Here is a 23,099-nt window from a genome sequence, read left to right as displayed (position 1 = left end):
CATTCCCGCCTCTAGAATTGTGAGAAGTCAATGTCTGTGGTTTAAGCCACCATCTGGTCTATGATATTTTGTTAGAGTAGCAGGAGCTAAGACAACCTTCAATAAAGAAACTTCATGCCGAGGGGGAGGGGAAAGGAGTGGGATGGACTGGGAGTTTGGGGTTGGCAGATGAAAAGTATTACTTTTAAATGGCTAAACAATAAGGTCCTGCCGTATAGCATAGGGAACTATATCCAATCTCCTGGGATAGAACACAATGAAAGACAACATGAGAAAAAGAAAGACATGCATCACTGGATCACTACGCTGTACAGCAGAATTGACTTCTCCCTGCAAGTCAACTATACCGTAATAAAAATGAAACTGACAGCACTAAAGGCCTGAACCTAGCCAGAACAGAGATTGGAACTAGAACCCACATGCCAGGACTCAAACCTAGCCAAAACCCAGATTTGGACTTGAACCCACATTTTAAATTAGCACTCACCTGATATCTGGACTTACTGAGGTTCAGGTTCTTTATGCCTTCACACAGAGGGAATTCAGCAAGAGACAAAATGATAGGCAAGAAATAGATTTATTAGGATAGGATGCTTGTGAGAGATGCAAGCGAACCAGCAAGGAAGCTCTACCCTGAGGATCCAGTGGGCTACAGTTTTATTCCCCAAGGGGAGTGGGGGTTGGAAAAGCCCACCTCTTCCTTTCTGAGAGTAGTAGCTCCTCCTTGGTATCTGGTAAGGTGTGTATTCAAATCAGTAGAAGGGTGATCCTCAAGCTCCTGCCTGAGGTCTGAACCTGAATGTAGGCCTCATCCTCTTCCCCTACAAACCACCTGAGGCAATTCTTGCACCTCTACTAGTCGAGCAAGCCTGCCTTGTTCTGACGGCTTTTTTTGAGCAATTAATTAACTTAACTGCTGTAACAGCCCTTAGATTTCCTTCTCTATTTAGGATCCTTTACTGGGACATCTGTAATTACCTGTGCCTACTCCATTCCTATCGAAAATAAATTTAATAATAATAAAAAAAGAAAACCTTCATGCATCTTGTCTTATGAAGATCCCTTGAGATGGTGTAGACCCAGGATCATTATTCCCATCTCTGAGGTGAGAAGTCTGAGACTTGGGAAAGTCAGGGTGAAGCCAAGGCCAGAGCTCAGCTGTCTCAGATGCTAGTCCAGCTCCCCTCCCAATACACTGGGAATCTCAATTTTCACAGCTGCTGCTGTCCTCCCCACTCAACCCCCCATTCCCTGCCCCCACCAAAGCGGCATTATCAGCCATGCAGGAGAACGAAGCCTGCCTCCAACAGGGTGGGGGGAGTCAGCTCCAGGGAAATAATTAATCCTTTAGTCCTCTGATTCCTATTAGGATAGCGTCTCTCTCATTTGTTATCTTTAAATGAAGTGAAGTGGGAGCTATCAGAAAAGTTGTTCCTCCTGCTCTGCTTTTTGGGATGTTGGGGGAAAGCAAAAATATTTTCCACGTTTTGATTTTCACTGGAAATTTTCACTGAGAGTGCTAAGTCCCTGTGGGCTACTCATACCCATAGTAAATCCCATTTGCTGTTTTACAAATTTGACCAGAAAATTGAATCATTGATTTTCCTGAGAAATAATGAAAACTACTAATGCATTTATGCCACATGCATTTAGAGTGTTAACGTGAGAATGTTATTCTAATAGGTTAGATGGCACTTCTAGAAAATGATTCACTCCAAGGCCAAAGAAGAAATACATTTTATTTCTTTTCTTAATTATTTCTTTATGTATTGGGCCACATCCATAGCATATGGAAGTTCCTGGGCCAGGGATTGAATCTGAGGATTGAATCTGTGTGGCAACATTGGATTCTTTAACCCATTGCTCCAGGCCAGGGATTGGACATGATGCCAGATCTTTAACCTGCTGTGCCACAGAGGGAACTCTAACAAATGAATTTTATTTTATTTTTGTTTTTTTTTTTTTTTTTTTTTGCATTTTTATGGGCTGATACCAAGGCACATGGAGGTTCCCAGGCTAGGGGTCCAGTTGGAGCTGTAGCCACCGGCCTATGCCAGAGCCACAGCAATGTGGGATCCGAGCTGCATCTGGGACCTACACCACAACTCACGGCAACGCCGGATCCTTAACCCACTGAGCAAGGCCAGGGATCGAACCCGCAATCTCATGGTTCCTAGTCAGATTCGTTAACCACTGCGCCACAACAGGAACTCCACAAATGAATTTTAAAATTCAAGAGTTTGAAATAATAATTTTAATAATTTCATATTCTCTAAATCTAGACTTTATTGAATTTTAGATTGTTTGAGCTGGAGGAAACCTCAGAAAATGATATATCTAGTGGATTTTAACCACATTTAGAGCAAGAAAAATTTTTGTTCAAATAAGATGCTATGCAAAACTCCCAAGCAAATACAAACAGAACTTTCATGAATGAAATGAGCCAAGATGGTCATGCCCCATACACATGGCCACTTTCTCATAATGTTCCCTGCTACCCCACCCCATCCCAAGGGAACTGAGGCTTCAGAGAACACAGTTCAAAGACCACAAAGATTGTCCAGCTGAAGGCCATGTAGAAAGTGCCAACACTGGAATTTTCACCCAGGCCTTCTGACTTCCATGTTTCTTCCTTGAAATATTCCTGGTTCAACATTTTCTAAGGTGACATCCGCAGATTTCCCTTTGCCTCATTCCCAAGCACTCATAGCAGCTGCAGGGGCAACCCCTTTTGCCAATAGCTGGGATTACACTTCATGAGGGTTTTACATTCCAGGACCAGCTACTGCACAAGGCATTAGTGATGCACTGGGCGTTAAGATGTTGTCCCTGACCTTAAGTGGGAATAGAGTGCCTGGGTCGTTAAAAGGGGAAACCCAGAGACCTCCAGAGAAATGAAAAGATAAGGACATGGATTTTTAGCAAATTCTAATTAATCTTGGAAACTCCTGAGACATGACTCTTGTCCTCTTCTTCTAGGGTCTGGATATTTAAAGGGACGGAACCAGGACAAATCATCCTTTCTCTATTCTACTCCTTTCCATCTCCTCCACACAACACTGCTTTCAATCCTTCAAGACAATGGCTTTCAAATCAGTTCCAAGGTTGAATTCTAACAGTGGCATGCATTTCATAAAGATTAGGATAATTGATAGAATTTTCTCAAAGTAGAGTTTATCTCCTAAACTACTTTTTAAACTTTGGGGTCTACTATTGCTAGTCTGTCACTGAGAGATAACAGATGGCAAAATTGATAAACATACAGCAAAGGAATATTTATGCAAAACCTAGAAGCAACCAATTTTGCTCATTTAGAAGCTTGTTTCTTTGTAGACTTGTGGGCTCATGGCTTCATGCTACATCCATCCATATAGTACTGTATGTTTGGTGAATATAATTGTTAATAACTCACGCAACAATAAGAATATCATATTTTATGTTTATGTATATTTAGGCTATTTCTGCATCATTGCCAATGGCAGTATTTTAAAGGATATTAGATGTTGGAGTAAGAGATGGGAGAAAACTTACTTTTCATTGTCTACCCTTGTTTATGCATATAAATGTTTACCATGTGCATCTTTTCAGTTTCAAAGAAATGAGAATAGAAATACATGTACTTTAAATGATCTGATGCTAGGGTCTCACCTCACAGATCCTGACTTAATTGGTCTGGAGTATAACCTGGGCATTGGATTTGTGTGTGTGTGTGTGTGTGTGTGTGTGTGTGTGTGTGTGTGTGTATTTTGTCCTTTTAGGGTTACACCCGTGGCATATAGAGGTTCCCAGAGTAGGGGTCAAATCTGAGCTGTTGCTGCTGGCCTATGCCAGAGCCACAGAAATGCCAGATCTAAACCTCCAAGCTGCATCTGGGACCTACACCACAGCTTATGGCAATGCTGGATCCTTAACCCACTGAGCGAGGCCAGGGATCAAACCCGCAACTTTATGTTTCCTAGTTGGATTTGTTTCCGCTGCACCACAATGGGAACTCCTGCACTGGGTTTTTTTAAGAGTACTTAGAGTGTGCAACCAAGACTAAGAATCACATCTTTAAGCTATTATCAGAAGCTCCTTTTCTATCTTATATTGATATTTGTAAACCACCCCCCCGCCCTTTTTTTCTTTTTAGGGCTGCACCTGTGGCATATGGAAGTACCCAGGCTAGAGTTGAATCAGAGCCGAATCTGCGACTGACACCCTCAGCTTGCGGCAACCCCTGATCTTTAACCCACTGAGCAAGACCAGGGATTGAAACTGCATCCTCATGGATACTAGTTGGGTTCTTAACCCACTTAGCCACAACAGGAACTCCAATTATAAATTATTTAAGGCAGGCATTCCTAGCTTTTTTGAGCAGGGAAATCCTCCTTGAATGTCAAGAACTTTCATAGACACTTAAACCACAGTTGACCTATTTTTGGTATGGTTTGTGAGAAAATATCAAATATCCAAAGTTACTATGAATTAATCTCAATAAAATCAATATACACTTGAAAAGTATTAGTAGGTGTATAAATATAGGTGAGATGCAATACCAATGCTCTTTATAAGATATTCTACATTCTCCTATCTTTTTATATAAGATTTGCATAACTACAGGTGCAAAGGTTCCTTGCAAAATCCCTGGCTCCTCTCTAGAAGTCCACAGTCCATGACACAGGAATCACTGAATTTAGGAATTGCTTTACCTGGACAGGACTGTAGAGAGATATTCTGATCTCTTGGGCCATAGACAGCAAACAGCAGGTGTCTTCGTAATGCTTACTTGAGATGGGTGGTTTGTTGTTACTGATTTGTTTAAATTTCTATCTATGTCCCAATATTTTCTAGAACAAAAACTCTGCCATTTGCATTCTTTCTTTGGGGGGGGGAATGTTTGTTTATTTTTTTAATCCTCACATACTCTTAAGCCTGCTAAAAGTCAAATTATTTTTTTAATTTTTTATCTTTTTAGGGTGACACCTGAGGCATATGGAGGTTCCCAGGCTAGGGGGCGAACTGGAGCTCCAGCTGCTGGCCCACACCACAGCCACAGCAACGCCAGATCCGAGCCGCATCTGTGGAAAGTAACACAATGTCTTTTCTATCAAAGGAAATCTTGGTTACTCCATTTTGCTATGGTTTCTGCTGAAACACCTTCCTGAGACACCCCTCCTCTTTCTCTCTTCTTCCAGTAACAATTTGTTTCAAATTAGCCAACCGAGAACGTGCACCCTGACCTAACCAATGGGAAGGGGACAGTTACATCACCTTCGTTAGGGATAAATAGGAAGGGTCTTTTCTTCTTTTCGAGGGCTTTTTGAGTACCGGCGCCCTTTTGCAGAAGTAAAGAGCCCTGTCGAGATCTCCCCGTGTTCATGTGTCTCATTTTCTGACACTGATGATCCGAGCCATGTCCCCAACAGACCTCCACCACAGCTCATGGTGACGCTGGATCCCTAACCCACTGAGCAAGGCCAGGGATCAAACCAGCAACCTCATGGTTCCTAGTTGGATTTGTTTCCACTGTGCCTTGACAGGAACTCCATCATCTGCATTCTTATTTACAAGCTTTGCCTAAATACATACCAAGCTTTTCTCCCTCTCGGTAATTTGGGGGCTTTTTTTTTTTTTTCCTCTCAGCCTTTATTTTTATTTTTTTACATGTATACATTCTTTTTTCTCACATTATCATGCTCCATCATAAGTGACTAGATATAGTTCCCCGTGCTATACAGCAGGATCTGATTGCTTATCCATTCCAAAAGCAACAGTTTGCATCTATTAACCCCCAACTCCCAGTCCATCCCATGCCCTCCTGGACTGGGACCATTTGCTTTCTGGGAACAATAGCAGAGCCTGATCTCTGCTCCCTCCCCTCTCCCATCTTCTTGACCCCTGCTTCCTCCTTCTTTGTCCTGTCTCATTCAACCTAGCTTTCAATGAAACCACCTCTTCAGGACCTTTGTTAACTTTGCGAGGTAAACACCCTTTTACTATTTGAAGCCAGCCTGACTTCTTGTTTGTTTTGTTGTTATTGCCTTTTTTCCCCCGTTTTTATCGCCCTTGGCATATGGAGTTCCGCAGGGCAGGGATCAGATGTGAGCCACAGTTGTGACCCATGCCACAGCTGTGGCAGTGCTAGATCCCTAACCCACTGTGCTGAGCCAGGGATCGTCCCAGCGGTCCAGAGACACCACTGATCTCCGTGCACCACACTGGGAACTCTTCATTTTGAAGGGAACAGGAGATCTCCTGGTTCCCTTGTGTTGGATGTCAATGCAGAGGCACTGTGAAGATTTTTCAGGGCTGCTTTAGGGAACCCAGGGAAACTTTGGGTCTCTTTCGTAAAATGACAGTGTAATATGAGACCTTCATCAGAAGCTCATTCAAAGTAGGAAAAGTGACAATCCTGAATGCTCCATGCTACATTACCCCGAATTTTGTGGCCATGGATCACAATTACTCTTTTTCATATCCAATCAACAATCAAGTTTCATTCAACCAAAATTAACATATCGCTCATCTATGGAGAACTATTCAATATATTGGATTTTTCTTAGATGTATTACCACACCAGGGTACTTGGCATGATTTTTACTAAGCCTTACATATTTTCCTGTCAGTTCTGAAAACTATGGATTTTTTTCCCTCCCTTGTGAATATCTGACTCTAAAGTTAAAAAATCATTAAAGAAATAGAAAAGCATTTCACCCCTTGAATGTGCAATAACTATAATAGTCCAAGTTCTATCCATTTTGCAAGCAAGCAGGACTCCAGCCATCAAACAACCTGTAGTACGTTTTATTTAATTGTATTTTAAAGGCATATGAGATAACTGTAGTAGCTAGAAAAAGCCTGTCTCACCTAAATAGTGAGATAGGCTAATAGTGCTAAAGGATTCTTCAGAATCTGCTTTTGAAGTCCTCAGGAAGCCTGGCTGATTTTTCATAGATTTTCCTTGGGCTGTTCCTCAATCAGTCTTGTGAATTTCTGTCTTATAATGAGGTTTTTCTCTCTTTCTTTCTATTCTTTTAAAAAGTATACTCATAAAAGTAATCCATGCTTATTATAGAGCATTTTGTAAGGAAAAATATGGTTTTTTTTTTTTTGTCTTTTTAGGGTCACATCTGTGGCATATTGGAGTTTCCCAGGCTAGGGGTTGACTTAGAGCTACAGGAGCTGGCCTTTGCCACAGTCACAGCAACTCAGGATCTGAGCCACCTCTGCAACCTACACCACAGCTCACAGCAATGCTGGATCCTTAACCCACTGAGCGAGGCCAGGGATCAAACCTGAGTCCTCATGGATACTAGTCAGATCTGTATCCACTAAGCCATGATGGGAATGCCAGAAAAAAATATATGTTAAAAGATCTTTAAGATCAAAGATCACCATTATATCCTATCACCAACAGATGACCACTCTTAACATTAGGTTGCATTTTCTTTTCTTAAATTCTTTTTTTGGCTCAGCCTGTGTCATGTGGAAGTTCCAGGCCAGGGATCGAACCCAATCAGCACCATAGCAGTGGCAATGTTGGATCCTTAATCACTAGGCCACCAGGCAACTCCCTACATGTCCTTTTCTCTTTCCTCTATATTAAATGGGTGTGCGTTTATACATATATGCCCTCAAATTTATAAACAAAATGAGAGCTTGCAGAATGCATATACTTTTTGTGTCCTGCTTCATTCCCTTAAAATCTATTATTAGCATTTGTGTCCCCATTCCCCCATGTCCTGTCTTCACTGTTCTCACATCCATGCCCCAATTCCAGATCTCAGTTCCTCTCTTCCAGTTTATTGCAGTAGCCCCCCTACTGATGGTTTTCTCAGTCCTCACCTTCCTCTGTCCCTAAAGCATCCTCAGTGCTGCAGTCAGAGGTGTTTTTCTACAGTGTGATACCAATCACACCACTCCCCTATTTTAAAGCCTTTGACTTGTTGCCTTTTTGCCCCACAGGGTACCTCCAAGTTCCTCTTCATTTCCCGCATGACCTTCACCTCTTTACTCAGGTCTTTCTTTCAGTCCTTTCAAGTTGTTCTCTCCCTCCATGACTTCTGTGCTATTGCAGCATTTCTTAAAACATGGCCCACAGATCACCTTCTTTAGAGTCCCAGAGGAATTTTAAACAATGCAGAAACTTGGGGTTCTAATCTAGTCACCCTGAATTAGAAACTCCAAATGTGGGTCCCAGGATACTGTGTGTTTAATAAGCTTTCCAGATAATTTATGAATATCCTACAGCATGGAAACTTCTTTTCTAAAACCATAGCATAGAAAAAACTAACATTGTTTAAAGGCATTTCTCATCAATCATATACCTTATTTGATCTTCACTGCATTTCTCTGAAGTCAGTTTCATTATCTACTCATCTTACAGGTGAGGAAACATTAAAGAGATTTGTCCAGTGCACATAACCAGCAAGGTCTGGAGAGAATATTCAAGTCTGCTCTTTCTGAATCTAAATTCCACGAACTGTCCACTCTACAATACCAGCTTCCCACTTGGCTCTATAAAGATTGTGACTTTGATTTGCCTTCAGTAAAGGTGCTCATTCTTCAAGGTTATAGTGCACTATAAGTGCCCTTACCACATGCCCCCAGAACTCCCCTTTCCAGTACAGATAGTCGGTTAGCATCCTATTGCGAGCACCTGTGATTCTCTGAACATCTTTTTCTTGACTTGAGCAAGGGGCAGACTAGAAGTGCCAGGGAGTCAGAGCTCCAGGGAGCCAATGTGGGCTGCAGGTAAATACTCTAGCTTCCTTACCTGGGATGAGGTGAGCTGTGTTCTACAGAGATGTTCACAGCAATGCACTGCTTCATAAAGCTTTTTTTTTAATCCCCTTCCTTCTCTCCCCTGTCTCACATCCTCATTCTCCTCCAGTGCTTCCTGGAGATCTCCTGGCAAGTGAACACCCTGAACTCACATCATCTCTAGGATCTGCTTCCAGGGAACTCAGTTTAAGACAAAGACCCAATCTACTTCTACTAAGAGAAGAGGATGTCTTTACCCAGGAGTCAACAAATGGAGAGACTGTTGTTTCAAGTGAATAGGAACATTTGTAGTGATTGTTGAGTACAGGATATGAGTGATCCAAAGAGAAAAGAGAAAGTTGGTTAGTTACCACTAGTTAGGAAAAGAGACTAGGGAAGTTCCCAGACCATTAGGCAAGGATTTAATGGGTGGCATAACCCCAGTGAATCTCTCCCTCTCTGGCCCCCAAATTAATACAAAAAAGGCAGATGACTTCAGAGATCATTGACCACATGACCAACTAACAGACAAGTCGGCCCTCTTAACCTGCTAAGCCACAATGGGAACTCCTATTTTTTAACTTTTTATTTACTTTTTTTGTCTTTGCACTAGAAATTTCATGGACTCAGGAAGTCATTTCTGTCCTATTTGCTTTTCATTACATCAGTGCCCAGAAAAGAGTAACTTAGTGGGTGTTTTATTTGTTTGTTCTTTCTTATTTGTTTATTTTTGTATTTTAAAGACATATCAACTCACAACAAATGGAAAATTACAAAAATGTAAGACATAAAGCTGGTCCTTTACTGCAGATAGTTTAAGAGACACAGTTGTTTAATGGAGCATATTTACCGTTTCCACACGTATATAAACTGAACCGTAGACCTGGTCAATGACTTGATTAAAGATTATCAGGTGGCTAAAGCATGGGACCCACGTGAAAACCAGATCCCCCAGTCCTGGTCTTGAGTTCTTTTTTTCTCCCCCTGCTATGGAACCCTTTGCCTCTAGCAGGATAAAATGTTGAGCATCTTCAATTGCACAGGTGCCTGAGTTGTCAAAATTTTTGATCACAGGTGCTCACCTATATGCCCTGATTCTGAGTGTTTCCCTACACCAGTGCAATACCTGACACCCCAAGAGTTGTGCTGAAACAGTGGGGTTCTGTCCCTGACTCTTGAAAAAGGCTAGGATTTTTGTAAGCACTGGATTTGCCTTCCTAAATAAACATGCTTATTTGGTTTTAATATATTAAGCTCTGCTATTCAGAACTAGATTAAACTGTCAATCATCTCCCTCATATTTCATATTGTTTCCTCTGGGTAGGGGCATGTGTGATGTTACACATGTCTCACCAATAAAACAGCCCTCTGGATTGAAGTCTGTTCGGGACATAGAGCAAGATGTCAAATTAATTGTACTGAAATAATGAGTTAGCACCAAATGCTAATTAAATATTGATGAAAGTCATACTTTCAATTATCTTCATTATGGCCCCATGTTTTATGTAGGCATTAAATGCTTGCAGTACGGGTACGTCTGGTGATTAACTGAGTGCTATTAAAAAAAGTCCAAGTTATTGCCCTCCATATTAAAACACTTAGAAACCACTTGGAAAATGGAAACGCTGAAGAGGCAGTACTTTTTTTTTCTGAAAAATGTCTAACGGTCTATGAATTCTGTAACTCCGATTCATAGTTTTGGATACTCCTTTTTTTTTAGGGCCATACCTGTGGTGTATGGAAGTTACCAGGCTGGGGGTCAAATTGGAGCTTCAGCTGCCAGCCTACACCACAGTCACAGCAATGCCAGATCCGAGCAGGATCTGCAACCTATACCATAGCTCATGGCAACGCCGGATCCTTAACCCACTGAGCAAGGTCAAGGATCGAAACTGCATCCTCAAGGATACTAGTTAGATTCATTTCCTCTATGCCACAATGGGAACTCTCTCTCTCTCTCTTTTTTTTTTTTGGCAGAGCATATTGGAAGTCAGAAAGTTCCCACTGAGCTCTCCAGAGTCATGGCTTTTTCCACTCTGCCTCACTTTGGGCAGCCTCATCTAAACACCTGAACTACCTTTTACACTTTTCCTGCCTGTAGGTGAAATGGCTGCTTTTAGCAAACTTGACCATTATACCATTTATGAAGATGTGACTCACCTAGGTTGTACTTAATGTACAAATTCTCCAGGCCCTCCTAGGTGCCCCAACAGAGAGGAGGCCAGGGATGAGGAGGATAAAGCTTGATAACCAATATGGAACTCAGTATTTTCAATCCCGCCCACACAGCAGAATAGACCTGGGGTCTTTTAAAACCTAGTAACTGGAGTTACTATGGGATCAGCAGGGTCTCTGCAGCACCAGGACACAGGTTCAATCCCCACCCAGCACAGTAGGTTAAAGGATCTGGCGTTGCTACAGCTGTAAGTGTGGCTCAAATCTGATCCCTGGACTGGAAACTCCATATGCCTTGGGGCAGCCAGAAAGGGAAAAACAAAAAACAGCTAAAACACAGTAACTGAATTGGTCTTAAGTAGGGCCATGGTATGTATGCGTATGTATGTGAACATACAAACACACAATCTGATAGGAGTCCTTAAACAGTAGGTACACTTGTCACCCTTTCTGCCTGGAAGGTTCTTCCTTCTTCTGTGCTTGACAATATTCCTCTCCATTCATTGTTAGTGATGTGCTTTGTTTTGGAATGTGAACATACTCCTGTTCGCATAATTTACCTGATGTTTTCAGATCCATTCTTCTCCATATAAAACATGCTCAGCCGAGATCGGGTGCTGTTGAGATGGCTTCACATGGAGCTGTGGAGGCAGTGTGGACTTGGAGTCTGGAAGCCTCGACCACATCTGGTGAATACTGACTCTGTCATTCATTGGCTGTGTGACTTTATGCAAGGTACTTAACTTCTCTGAGCCTCAGTTTCATCATCTGTAAAATAAGGTAATAAAATCCACTGGCTAGTTATCATGAACGCCAAACAGTTGATCTCCAGCAAAGGTGTAATAAAAGGAGGCTGCTGGAGTTCTCATTGTGGCTCAGTGGTAATGAACCTGACTAGAATCCATGAGGATGAGCTTTGATCCCTGGCCTCACTCAGTGGGTTAAAGATCCGGCATTGCCCTGAGCTGTGGTGTAGGTCACAGATGCTCAGATGCTACTCTGATCTGGCATTGTCGTGGCTGTGGTGTAGGCTGGCAGCTGCAGCTCCAATTTGACCCCTAGCCTGGGAACTTCCATAAGCTGCAGGCGTAGCCTTAAAAAGACCAAAAAAAAAAAAGAAAAAGAAAAAAGAGTCTGATATTAAACCACTTGTCACATGTGAAAGGGCCTGGAAGAGAATCATAGTAAAAGTTCTATAAAGATCATTTAAGGAGTTCCCACTGTGACACAGTGGGTTAAGAATCTGACTGCAGCAGCTCTGGTCACTGTGGAGGTGAAGGTTCAATCCCCAGCCTGGTGCAGTGCGTTAAGAATCTGGTGTTACCTCAGCTGGGGCTCAGATTCAATCCCTGGCCCAGGAGCTCCCATATGCCTAGGGTGCAGCCATTAAAAAAAAGTCATTTAAAAAACTAATTGAGGAGTTCCCTTCATAGCTCACAGTTAACAAACCTAACTAATATGCACGAGGATGTGGGTTCAATTCCTGACTTCACTCAGGCAGTCAAGGATCTGGCATTGCCATGAGCTGTAGTGTAGGTCGCAGATGTGGCTGGATCCCTCATTGCTGTGACTGTGGTGTAGGCCTGCAACTGTAGTTCCAATTGGACCCCTAGCCTGGGAACTTCCATATGCTGCAGGTGCTGCCCTAAAAAAAAAAAAAAAAAAAAAAAGCAAACAACAACAACAACAACAAAAACCCCAAAAAACTAATTGAATCTATAATTGTTCTAATTCATTCACTGAATTGAGGTAGAAATACAAGAAAAAGAAAACATGAGAAACAGCTGGTTCTGCCCTGAGGGCTTCTGCCTCCAGGCAGAGGCTAAAACACTCTACGCTGTAGAACATGCCTCTTGTCACTCTCCAACTTGGTCCTCCAGTGGCTTCCAACTTACTTGGACACTCGAGTGGTCTCGCCCTGGCCACTTCTTTAGCATCCCCTCCCCCCATGCTCCCTTTGCCTACTGGTTCCAGCCACATAGGTCTTCGTGCTGCTCTTAGAATAAGCCCAGTGAAGGCAACTCAGGGGCTTTACAATTTTTGGTCCCCTCTGCCTGCGACTCATCCGTATCACCATGTTTGCAGCCGGCTTCCTCCCTTCACTCAGGTCTGTGCTTAAATGTCACTATCCCCAAGAGACTTCCTCGGCCATTCTCTATAAAAGTGCCCCATTTCTCCTTTTCACCCTGCTCTGTCCATCTTCCTGGTGTTTAGTTGGAGTACTGTCTATTTTATTATCTATGTTTTTTTGGTTTTGTTTTTTTTGTTTTGTTTTGTTTTGTTTTGGCTGTACCCTTGGTATATAGAAGTTCCTAGACCAGGGATCAAATTTGTACCACACTAGTGACTTGAGCCACTGCAGCGACAATGCCAGATCCTTAACCGGCTATGCCACCAGGAAACTCCTGTTTGTGTTTTAGATAGTAAATGCCTCAAAAGCAGGGACTTAATGGGTTCAGTTTGTATCTAGAAGAGTGGCTGTGCATGAGAAGAGAAAGTATTGACTCTGCTGGGCTCAGTGCCAGGCTTTATAACCACTCTTTAGGATAGTAATGTTGTCCCCATGGCACACGTGGGTTCAAACTTTGCCACTGCAAAGTCACAATTGTGATCTTCATCCTCAGCCTGCCTTGCTTCCAGTGAATCCTGTCTCAGTGAATGGCAGCAGCATCTTCTCAGTTGCTCAAATTTGAAACCTAGGAGTCTTCCAGGGTGCCCCCACACCACTTCGATGCCTAGATCCAATGCATCACAATGTCTTACTGATTTTGCCTCCTAAATATCTCTCAAGTCCATCCTCTTCTCTCCATCTTTATTGCTAATACTCCTGTCCAAAGAATTGCTATTTTCCACTTGGATCTTGCAATAGCTTACCACCTATTTGACTCCATTTCTCTATGCTTGTTCCCCTAACGATCCATTCTCTTCACAGAAAACTGAGTAATCATTACAAAATACAGAACTGATTATGCCCCACTCTCCCTCCCTTGCTTAGATATTGCTGTGATTTCCCATTGTTCTTAGCATAATGATGAGGTCCTTAACCTCGGCTCACTAGGTCTGGCACCATCTTGCCCTTGTCTCTCTTCACCACTGTCCACTCTGCTCACTGTGTACTGGCCACTCCAGGCTTGTGCCATATTTAGGACACTCTAGGCGCCTTTCCCAGTCCAATTTGCCCACTCTCATGGTCCTTCTGTCTTGTTGACCAGCTGTGATTAGTTACTTTCTCATCCTTTAGATTTCCAGCCAGTTAGAGTTGGTTTCCTGACCCCAAAGACTAAAGACTGATGTGAAACATCATAGAGCATAGTGGCTTCTCCATCGGCGTTTGTTGAAGTTGTAACCAAGGAGTTGTGAAATTATGCCTCTTATCTACTAGATTATAAACTAACTCCTTGAAGTAGCATTCTATACATCTAACATTTTCAGAGAGATTACTGAACTCATAGGAAAGCATGTATTTATCCTTATAGAAAAGATTATCCAATAAGTTAAATTTAAAAATATTTGAGGCCATGAATTAATGAAGATAAAAAAATAACATGTACCAGCCTGGTCCACATGCTATCATATTTAGTTCTTCTTTGCCTTCTTCTTTTTAGGGCCACAACTGTGGCATATGGAAGTTTCCAGGCTAAGAGTCGAATCAGAGATGCAGCTGCTGGCCTATGGCACAGACACAGCAATGCCAGATTTGAGCCATGTCTGTGACCTATAACACAGTGCATGGCAAAGCCAGATCCTTAACACACTGAGCAAACCAGGGATCAAACCCACATGCTCATGGATACTAATTGGGTTCTTAACCTGCTGAGCCACGATGGAACTTTGACACATTTAGTTCTTAACAATGAAATGAAACTTGTTTCTTGCTCATTGTGTAGACAGAAAAATTGAGCTAAGTATACTCAAATAGGCTAAGTATCTTTTCCCAGATTTTGCATAACATCTATCTTATGGCTGTTTTTCCATCACTTTGTATAGAGTTGTGCAGAGAAAGAATCAGCAAATATTGTTGAATTAATGAATATGACTGCACCTCAAATGGTGGACCTGATGGGGTTAGATCCTGGTGTTGAATCTGAAGTTGTCTGATTCCTAACCGCACCATTGCTCTTTCCAAAGGTGAAAGCCCAATGCCTATCAAGTGGCCAGAGTGGAGAAGAAGACTGGATGTTCCAGCCTCCTGGAAAGTCCTGCTTGAAAGCACAGGCTGGGACGCACCCACCTGTGGGGCCAGTCTAGGTCCATGTCCTCAGAATTACTACATTCTATACCTTCACCATCAGCCTCCAAGAAGGGTTTAGATCCTCATTGTTGGAGTTTTACCTTCCCCCACCCCTCCCCCCACTTCTTTCAGCTTTGGAGCTGTGACAGCATATATCACCTTTCAGGAGGCCTGGTGGCTCACTTGGAGCTGTTAAGATAAGGGAAAGGAAAGCTTAATTGATGGAGAGTGATTAGGGAGGTGCTGCTCTGTATCTAAAAATGAAGCATGTGAGAGGAAATTGGATTTGTGGTGACAGCAGCAGCTGAAACGGGGCATTGCTGCTAAAGAACAGCTAAAATTCATCTATTCATCCAAGTGTTGATAGAGCTCTTACTAGGTACTAGGTACTGATCTAGCACAAAATGTACAAAAATGAGAAAAAACAGTTGACACTCTCCTAATGGATCTTACATTTTAGTGTGAGAAGATAATGAATAGGTAATAATTAAACATACACCCACATTAGCTGATGATACAACTTTGAAGAAGAAGAGTGTAGGGTAAGATGATGACAGGTGGAAGTGGGGCTAGATCATTGTAGGTGAGTAGTCAAGGAAGGAGGCCCTTTTGGAGTGGATGACATTTAAGCAAAGATCTAATGAAGAAGCCATAGTAGCTTTTGGAAGAAAAGCAAGGAAATCTCCATTCATTGTCCTTATATCACAAGGCAGACATTAATCTGGTTCTGCCCTTGTCCGACAGCTACTGATTTGGGCTGCAGTTGGGGTGAGGGAAGGTACAACAGACTAGACCCATGATGGAGATGATGGAGGGGATGGGAAAAAGGAAGAAGAGCCTCAAGGGGCAGGTCCCATTTAACCAAAGTGTGAAGAGGTCAAATTCAGGGACTAAAAAATATCTATAGATGGTGGGAAAATAGATAGGACTGATAAAAAATGTCCAGAATGATAAATAAGGTGCATGGATCTGTGGTCTCTGTTGATCACGGTGGTTGATACAGGCAATGTCAGATAGAGATTTTCTAACTCCATCACCCCTCCAAATTTATTAATTGGCAGTCTATTATAGGGTGGAGCTTTCCTTGTCCTCCATTTATCAATTCTTCTGTATCACATTGGTCCCTCCCACCATACCTCCAGCCCCCACTAAGCACCCTGGCTCATGGATCATGGCTTTCTGTTTTACTCAAGGGGGTACAATATGTTACAATTATTGTTTTTATACTCAAATTGTCCTGGGCTTCATCCATAGGAACCCCTTTAAACTGATTTTTGTGTGCCCTTCTGATGTCTCTAGCACTCTTCAGCATTTCATTACTTGGTGGCACAAAATGTATTAGTTTCATTATGCATTTTTCTTGCCCCAGTAGAGCCATTTCTTCAAGAAGCCTAGGTTCCTTTGAATAGAAAATAATATTGAGAAAGAAAGATCAGCCTTCAGACTGTTGCTGTTTCTAGAGCCTCTCAATGTATTAATAAATATATAAAGGTGCTTATATACATATATACACCTGTTTCTGTTTATCTATCTACCTATTATCTTTCTATCTACCTGCCTACCTACCTTTCTCTTTATTACGGGCCAATTCAGTCCAGTCTAGCAGTCCAGTGATTAGCAGTCCAGTTTCCTTAATTGTAACTCTTTGCTTTCTCTCTTTCAGTTTTATTTACTAGCTTGTCTCCTGACCACACTAGCTGAAAATCTGACCTTGGACACACTGGTCCCTCCCACAATACCTCCAGCCCCACTGAGCACCCTGGCTTGGAGCCAAGGAAAGGAAGGCACTTCTCTGCCTCTTTCCACCACTTGGCCCCAAGGCCACTTAGCTTGAGTTCAGGGGACAGGGCTCTATCAGCTCCTGGCTTTCGCCCAGACCCTGAGGTCTCCCCAGTACTTTCATTAAATAACAAACAATCGCACCAACAAAAACAGTTCTGTCTGTTTCTGGTCCTTCCATTTTATCAGAGAGATTTTAACTTAGTTTATTGGCTGAATGGGAAGTGTGGTCCTCTACTCCTAGTTTCTTTTTTTTTTTTTAATTTTAATTTTATTTTTAGGGCCTAACCTGTGGCATAGGGAGGTTCTCAGGCTAGGGGTTGAATCCAAGCTGTAGCTACAGGCCTATGCCACAGCCACAGCAACTTGGGATCTGAGTTGTGTCTTCGACCTACATCACAGCTCATGGCAAAGCCAGATCCTTAACCCACTGAACAAGTCCAGGGATCAAACCCACACCCTCATGGATACTAGTTGGGTTTGTTAAGGCTGAGCCACAACAAGAACTCCAAACAGAAACTTTTTAATCTGAGAGAAACTGCAAAAGCTACAGGATCAGTCTGAGATTACGTGTGGAGGAGAGTAAAGAAAACACTTCCTGGAGCAGGCTGGAGGGCAGTAAGAGAAAGTGAGTTGGTTTCTGCTCAAATTCTATTGAGTCGAGTGTATTCAAACTTTGATAGCTTTTGGCAGAGCTAGTGATTTGTGGTAATCTACATTCCCGGATTAGTAACAAATCTGTCGGGATTTCATCTCAAGCAGAGGCTGACAAACCACAGCCCAAGTGCCAAATCTGGTTCACAGCTGTTTTTGTAAATGGAGATTTATTGGCTGACAGTCACTCCCATTTGTTTACTGTTGCACCTAGGGCAGCTTTAACAATACAGTGGGAAAGTAGTGTTTGTAACAGAGATCCTTGTGCCTGCAAAGCTAAATGTATTTACTACTTGACCTTAAGAAAAAATATGCTGATCTCCAATCTAGAGAAACTGAGGAATGAGAAATTCACTTCCCAATGCAACATAATTTTATAGAGAGAGATACTGATTTAAAGGAAACAAATTTGAGAAGTCAAATAACAGATATAGAAAAAAAGAAGTGAAATTTTACCCACCTCTCTGTTACAGCATTATCCTACTATTCATTCATCTTCCATTCATCTAATAATTACTTAGTGAGTATATACTATGTGCTGGGCATGCAGCTAGCTGGGAAAAACCCCTGTCACCTTGATGTTTTATTCTTGGGAGTAGGGGAAGAGTGATGGAAAGGAAAAATAAAGAGGAAAGCAAAAATATGTAGAATGTATAGCACAGGGATCTATATCCAAACACTTGGGGTAGAGCATGGTGGAAGATAGTATGAGCAAAAGAATGTATGCAGGGGTGTGTGTGTGTGTGCATGCATGTGTGTGTGTGTGTGTGTATGGCGCGGTCACTATGCTGTACAGCAGAAACTGATGCAGCACTGTAAATCAACTATACTTTAAGTATATATATACACACGGAATGTTAATGGTGATGCTATGGAGGATAACAGAGTGCGCAAGGAGGGTGAGGTGGGATGGGTAAGGAGTGGTTAAGGAAAGCCTCACTTGATGAGGGGACATCTGAGACGAGACCTAATGGAGGTGGAGGAAGATTGCCAGGTGGCACTGGGCCAGTGGTTTTCTGCAGAGGAGGCCTGAGGACAAGTGTACTAAGGCATGAACAGACCTGCTGAGTTAAGTGACTGTGCCTGCCATGGAGTGGGGCTGAAGGAAGCAAGGTGAGATAGGAAATGGCAAAAAGTCAGATGGTAAGGGATGATTGTAGGGACTTTGGCTTTTTTCTGAATGAGAAGATGGTCTTAGGATATTGTGGGCAAAAGAGTAGAACAACCTGACTTATATTTTAAAGGCTAGATCACTCTATCTGCTATTGAAGATATATGTCAGAGGCCTGGATGGATGGAGGGGAGCCAGTTAAGTGGCAATGAATCAGGACAGAGGTGATGTGGTTTAGACAGAGGTGATGCGGTTTAGGTTTAGAATGGGGAGAGAGGTAGAGATGAAGTGGCAGCTCCAACAGAACTTGCATTTGGACTGGATATGAGAAAAAAGTACAGCTAAGTATGACTTCAAGGTTTTGGGAATGAGTAACAGGAAAGATGATGGAGACGTCATCTCCATGGAGACATCAAATAGTCAGAGGGGTGCATGAGTCTGGAGTTCAGGGGAGAGGTCCCTTTTGTTTCAGTCCTGCATAGTTGCTCCTCAATATTCTTAACCTGTCTCCTCTTTGAAAATTACATTTGTTTTTAGTATATCCATATTAATAATGATGCTCTAGTGAGTAGCTTTGTCATCAATCTTTACGCTTATCTATGACTAACTCCTTAGCCGTGCAATAGTGGGGTCAAAAAAAATGAGCAAACCTGGAAGGCTTTGGAAGATACTGCAACATTGTCTTGAGAAAAGTCAGACAATGAAAAAGTTTGCTTTCCTGCATACATTCGATTTGGATATTAAATTTTTAAAAATGTGTTAGATGAAAAACAACCTTAATTTCTATTAATTTGATTAATGGTGAAGATGGAAACTATTTTCACATGTTTATTAGCCATTTCTCTTCCTAACCTTCCTCCCACCTTTTCTCTTGAGCTAACTTCTGTCTTCCCTTCCTCTTTCCTTCTTTTCTTTCTTTAACCATTCCTTCCTTTGAATTGCAGATTCGTGTTCCTGGCAGGTGCTGTAACCAGCTTTCCCAATATCCATTTCCCCTTCTTTTTTAGTGAAACAACTTCAATTTTATTCAGGGCCCTTGTCTGCCGATTTGTTATTGTTAAATCACAACAATAAGAATATCAACAACTGTGTTTCTCAGTGTATCTTGCAGCTGAGATTGTGTCGTCCCAGTGAATGGGAGGTGGATGTCACTAGGGGTGGGGGTGGGGCTTCAGAGAAAGCCCTTTAAAATGGGGTAAATAAGCCAACTTGTTTCATTTTTTTGACTTTTGCCCTGTCTTTCTTCTTCCTTCTGCCTGATATTAGGCTGCATTGCTGTGCGCCTGTGCACTGTGTGGTAAGGAGGAGAGGAAAGCCCTGATAGAGATGGTACTGCAGGAAGAGCCCAGTCCCTTTGGGCAAGATTATGTCATGATGCTTCCAACACAGCCCAATTTCTCTGTTTACCTCAGGACTTAATTTACATGAAAACAATAAAACCTCTATTTGCTTAAGCCATTCTAAACTGGATGTTTATTAGATGGAACTGACAGGTGCCCATTTAATTGTGATTTCCATATTTTGGTTATTGCTCTAGAAGAGCTCCTTTGATTTAAAGGGTATGAACAACTTATGGTCAAATATTTTCCCATTTTTCTTTTCTTTTTTTTGTTTTTTGGCTGTGCCTATGGCATGTGGAAGTTCCTGGGACAGAGATCAAACCTGAGCCACAGCACTGACAAATGCTGAATCCTTAATGGCTAGGCCACCAGAGAATTTTTGTCTCTCCTTTTTTAAAATTATTTTATGTGTCTGTTTTGATATTTTAAATCATTTTCTTTTGATAATTTGATTTCAATTATTAAATTTATCAGTCTTTAGTTTTATAGTTTCTGCTTTAGTGTCATATTTGGGAAAACCTTCTCTAGCACATGATTATCCACTTATACTTTCATTTAAAACTTAGGTTTCCTTTTTTATATTAAAACATCTATGATAGTATATCTGCTGTTTTCCACTCCCATGCTCATGGCAGACAATATTAACTGATTATGTCACTCATTGTTAGTGAGCAGCAAGGTAGACAACATCTTTTTCAACACGATTTTCTGGGCCTTCACTACCAAACAATAAAGTTTCATGTAGCACAAAAGTCATTTATCATCCTTGATTTATAGGATTTTGTATTTTTAAAAAATCTTTTCCTATAAGCCAGCTTAAATAATTTCTTGGACAAGATGAAGCCTAAGAAAATAGAGAGGCTGATCTATTGGTACTTTTAATAATATTAGTCAAACATCATGAGAAGATGACCACCTATTAATATTTTATAAACTAGAAAAGAAGCTGAGAAGAAACCTTTAAAAAAAATTTTATGTATCTTCCAGTCTAACAAGAAAGGTAGTATAATTCAAATGATGACAAATGACAAAATCACTGATCTATCTAAAGGAATCATCAACAGTTATTTAGACAGACACAGATGTTTCCTTTCAGCCGCTTACTTCCACAATATAGGCTAGTGCTTTGGTATTCTAAGTGTCTGTGGAGGATTCTAGATTCCTGGGGTGTTCGGAACCATGCCAATTTAATGGAGAGACTTGAGGGAGATGAAAAGTTTTGTACAACAGCTCAGAAATAGAATGAATTAGAAAAAACAAATACAAATCTTTAGGGAGCAAAATATTCTTCAGCAAGATTTGAGGAATTAAAAGTAAGGGGAACATTATCTGTGGATCCTAGAAATAAATTATCAGGCACATTTAGGAGTCATGGCCATTTTTCTTTGAACTTCAACTTGGCCCATTCCCTTCATGCTCTCTCTTATAACCTGCCTGCCTCCTACCTAATATCTAAGGTGTCGATACTTGTTATGACTTTCCTTCTTGCTCTCTCCTTAGGATGCAAACTAAGGGGCACTGCAGATGTAGATGAATATAAAATTGGAAGGAAATCATTTCAAAAATAGGCATTCCATAGTTCCTTTCAGGGTTTAATTTATATTATTGAATTCTGAAAGGAGATGCCTAGATGACCTCTAAAAGCCTCCCTCTAGCTAGTGTCTGCCACAGAGCTACCAACTGAAGATGAGTGGCTGGCCGTTCTGAAGTTATCGATGGTGATACCATAGCATAAAGCAGGAAGAAATAAATGGGATGGGGCTTCATTGGTTTAACCTCTAGAAGAATCATGGAGCTAAGAAGAGAGGTTGTGGGAGGGGATCAATAGTTGACAAATGAAAAGAGTCTCAGTCAGTTGGAAAGGGCATTTATTTTCCCATGACGTAGCCGAATAAATCGTAGAATCCACAACTCGAGATTGTCTTTTGCAAAATAACACTGTCTGTTTTTTGTTACCTCAAATCTTTGCAAAACTACAGTACCAAGTTTTTTTTTTTTTTCTACATTGCATAATTGGGAAAAGAGAAATACAACTCTCTAAATGCATGTTATAAGAGAGGCAAGTCTATCATCACTGTCATTGTCCTGATCAAGTATTTATGGAATGTGTAAATTATGTGGCACAACTTTAGGTACCATGCAATCAGCTTAAGTAAAATGTGATTCTTTTTCCTATAAAGTTATTTCCTCTCAATAAAGTAGTTATAGCCTGCCAGTAACCTGTGGTCTCTATGTTCTTTTGAGAGAATTACCTCAAATCATTGTTTCTCTCACTAGTTATTATTTTTTTCTTTTTTCATTTTTTTTTGGTCTCTTTTAGGGCCATACTCATGGCATATAGAGGTTCCCAGGCTAGGGGTCTAATTGAGCTGTAGTTGCTGGCCTACACCACAGCCGCAGCAACACCAGAACCGAGCCTTGTCTGCTACCTAACACCACAGCTCATGGCAATGCCTGATCCTTAATTCACTGGGCATGGCCAGGGATCAAACCTGTGTCCTCATGGATACTTGTCAGATTTGTTTCCACCACGATGGGACCTCTTCACTAATTATTTTTTAAATGTATTACTAATATATTTTCTCCATACTATTGATATTACTTGGGATATGCAATTATTTTAATTTATTTAATTAATTAATTTTTTTGGCTGTGGTTTGCAGCAGCTTTATGTGGGATCTCAGTTCCCAGACCAGGGATTGAACCTGGGCCGCAGCAATGAAAGTGCCATGTCCTAACCACTAGACCACCAGGGAACTCCTGTCTCTCACTAATTCTTTGTGTAAGTAACATTTATCTTTGACATTAGGAGGACTCTCGGTTGCATGGAACATAAATACTTTTGAGTTTTCTGCACTTGCCCTTTCCATTCTCCATCCATTCACTGACATTTTGGCTGATGGCTAATGTCTTCCACTGCATTGCTTTATGCTCTGGGATACGGAGACCTCTGGACTCATTCTGGTGGACTATCCTGTTGACTGACTTTCGGTTGGGTTTAACTGTGGGAAGTGCTGTCAAATATGAATGAGAGTAAGAGGAAGGAGAGACCTGGATATTCCTT

At 41.5% G+C, this 23,099-nt stretch overlaps 1 non-coding gene across 1 annotated transcript; it reads right to left on the bottom strand.

Annotated features, from left to right (window-relative positions):
* TRNAE-UUC lies at positions 22,720 to 22,791 on the bottom strand. The gene has a single exon. It is a non-coding gene; the product is annotated as a tRNA-Glu (tRNA).

The sequence above is a fragment of the Sus scrofa genome, chromosome 15 (genome assembly GCF_000003025.6).
Source record: "Sus scrofa isolate TJ Tabasco breed Duroc chromosome 15, Sscrofa11.1, whole genome shotgun sequence".
Lineage (NCBI taxonomy): Eukaryota > Metazoa > Chordata > Mammalia > Artiodactyla > Suidae > Sus > Sus scrofa.
This window is presented reverse-complemented; position numbering and strand designations above follow the sequence as displayed.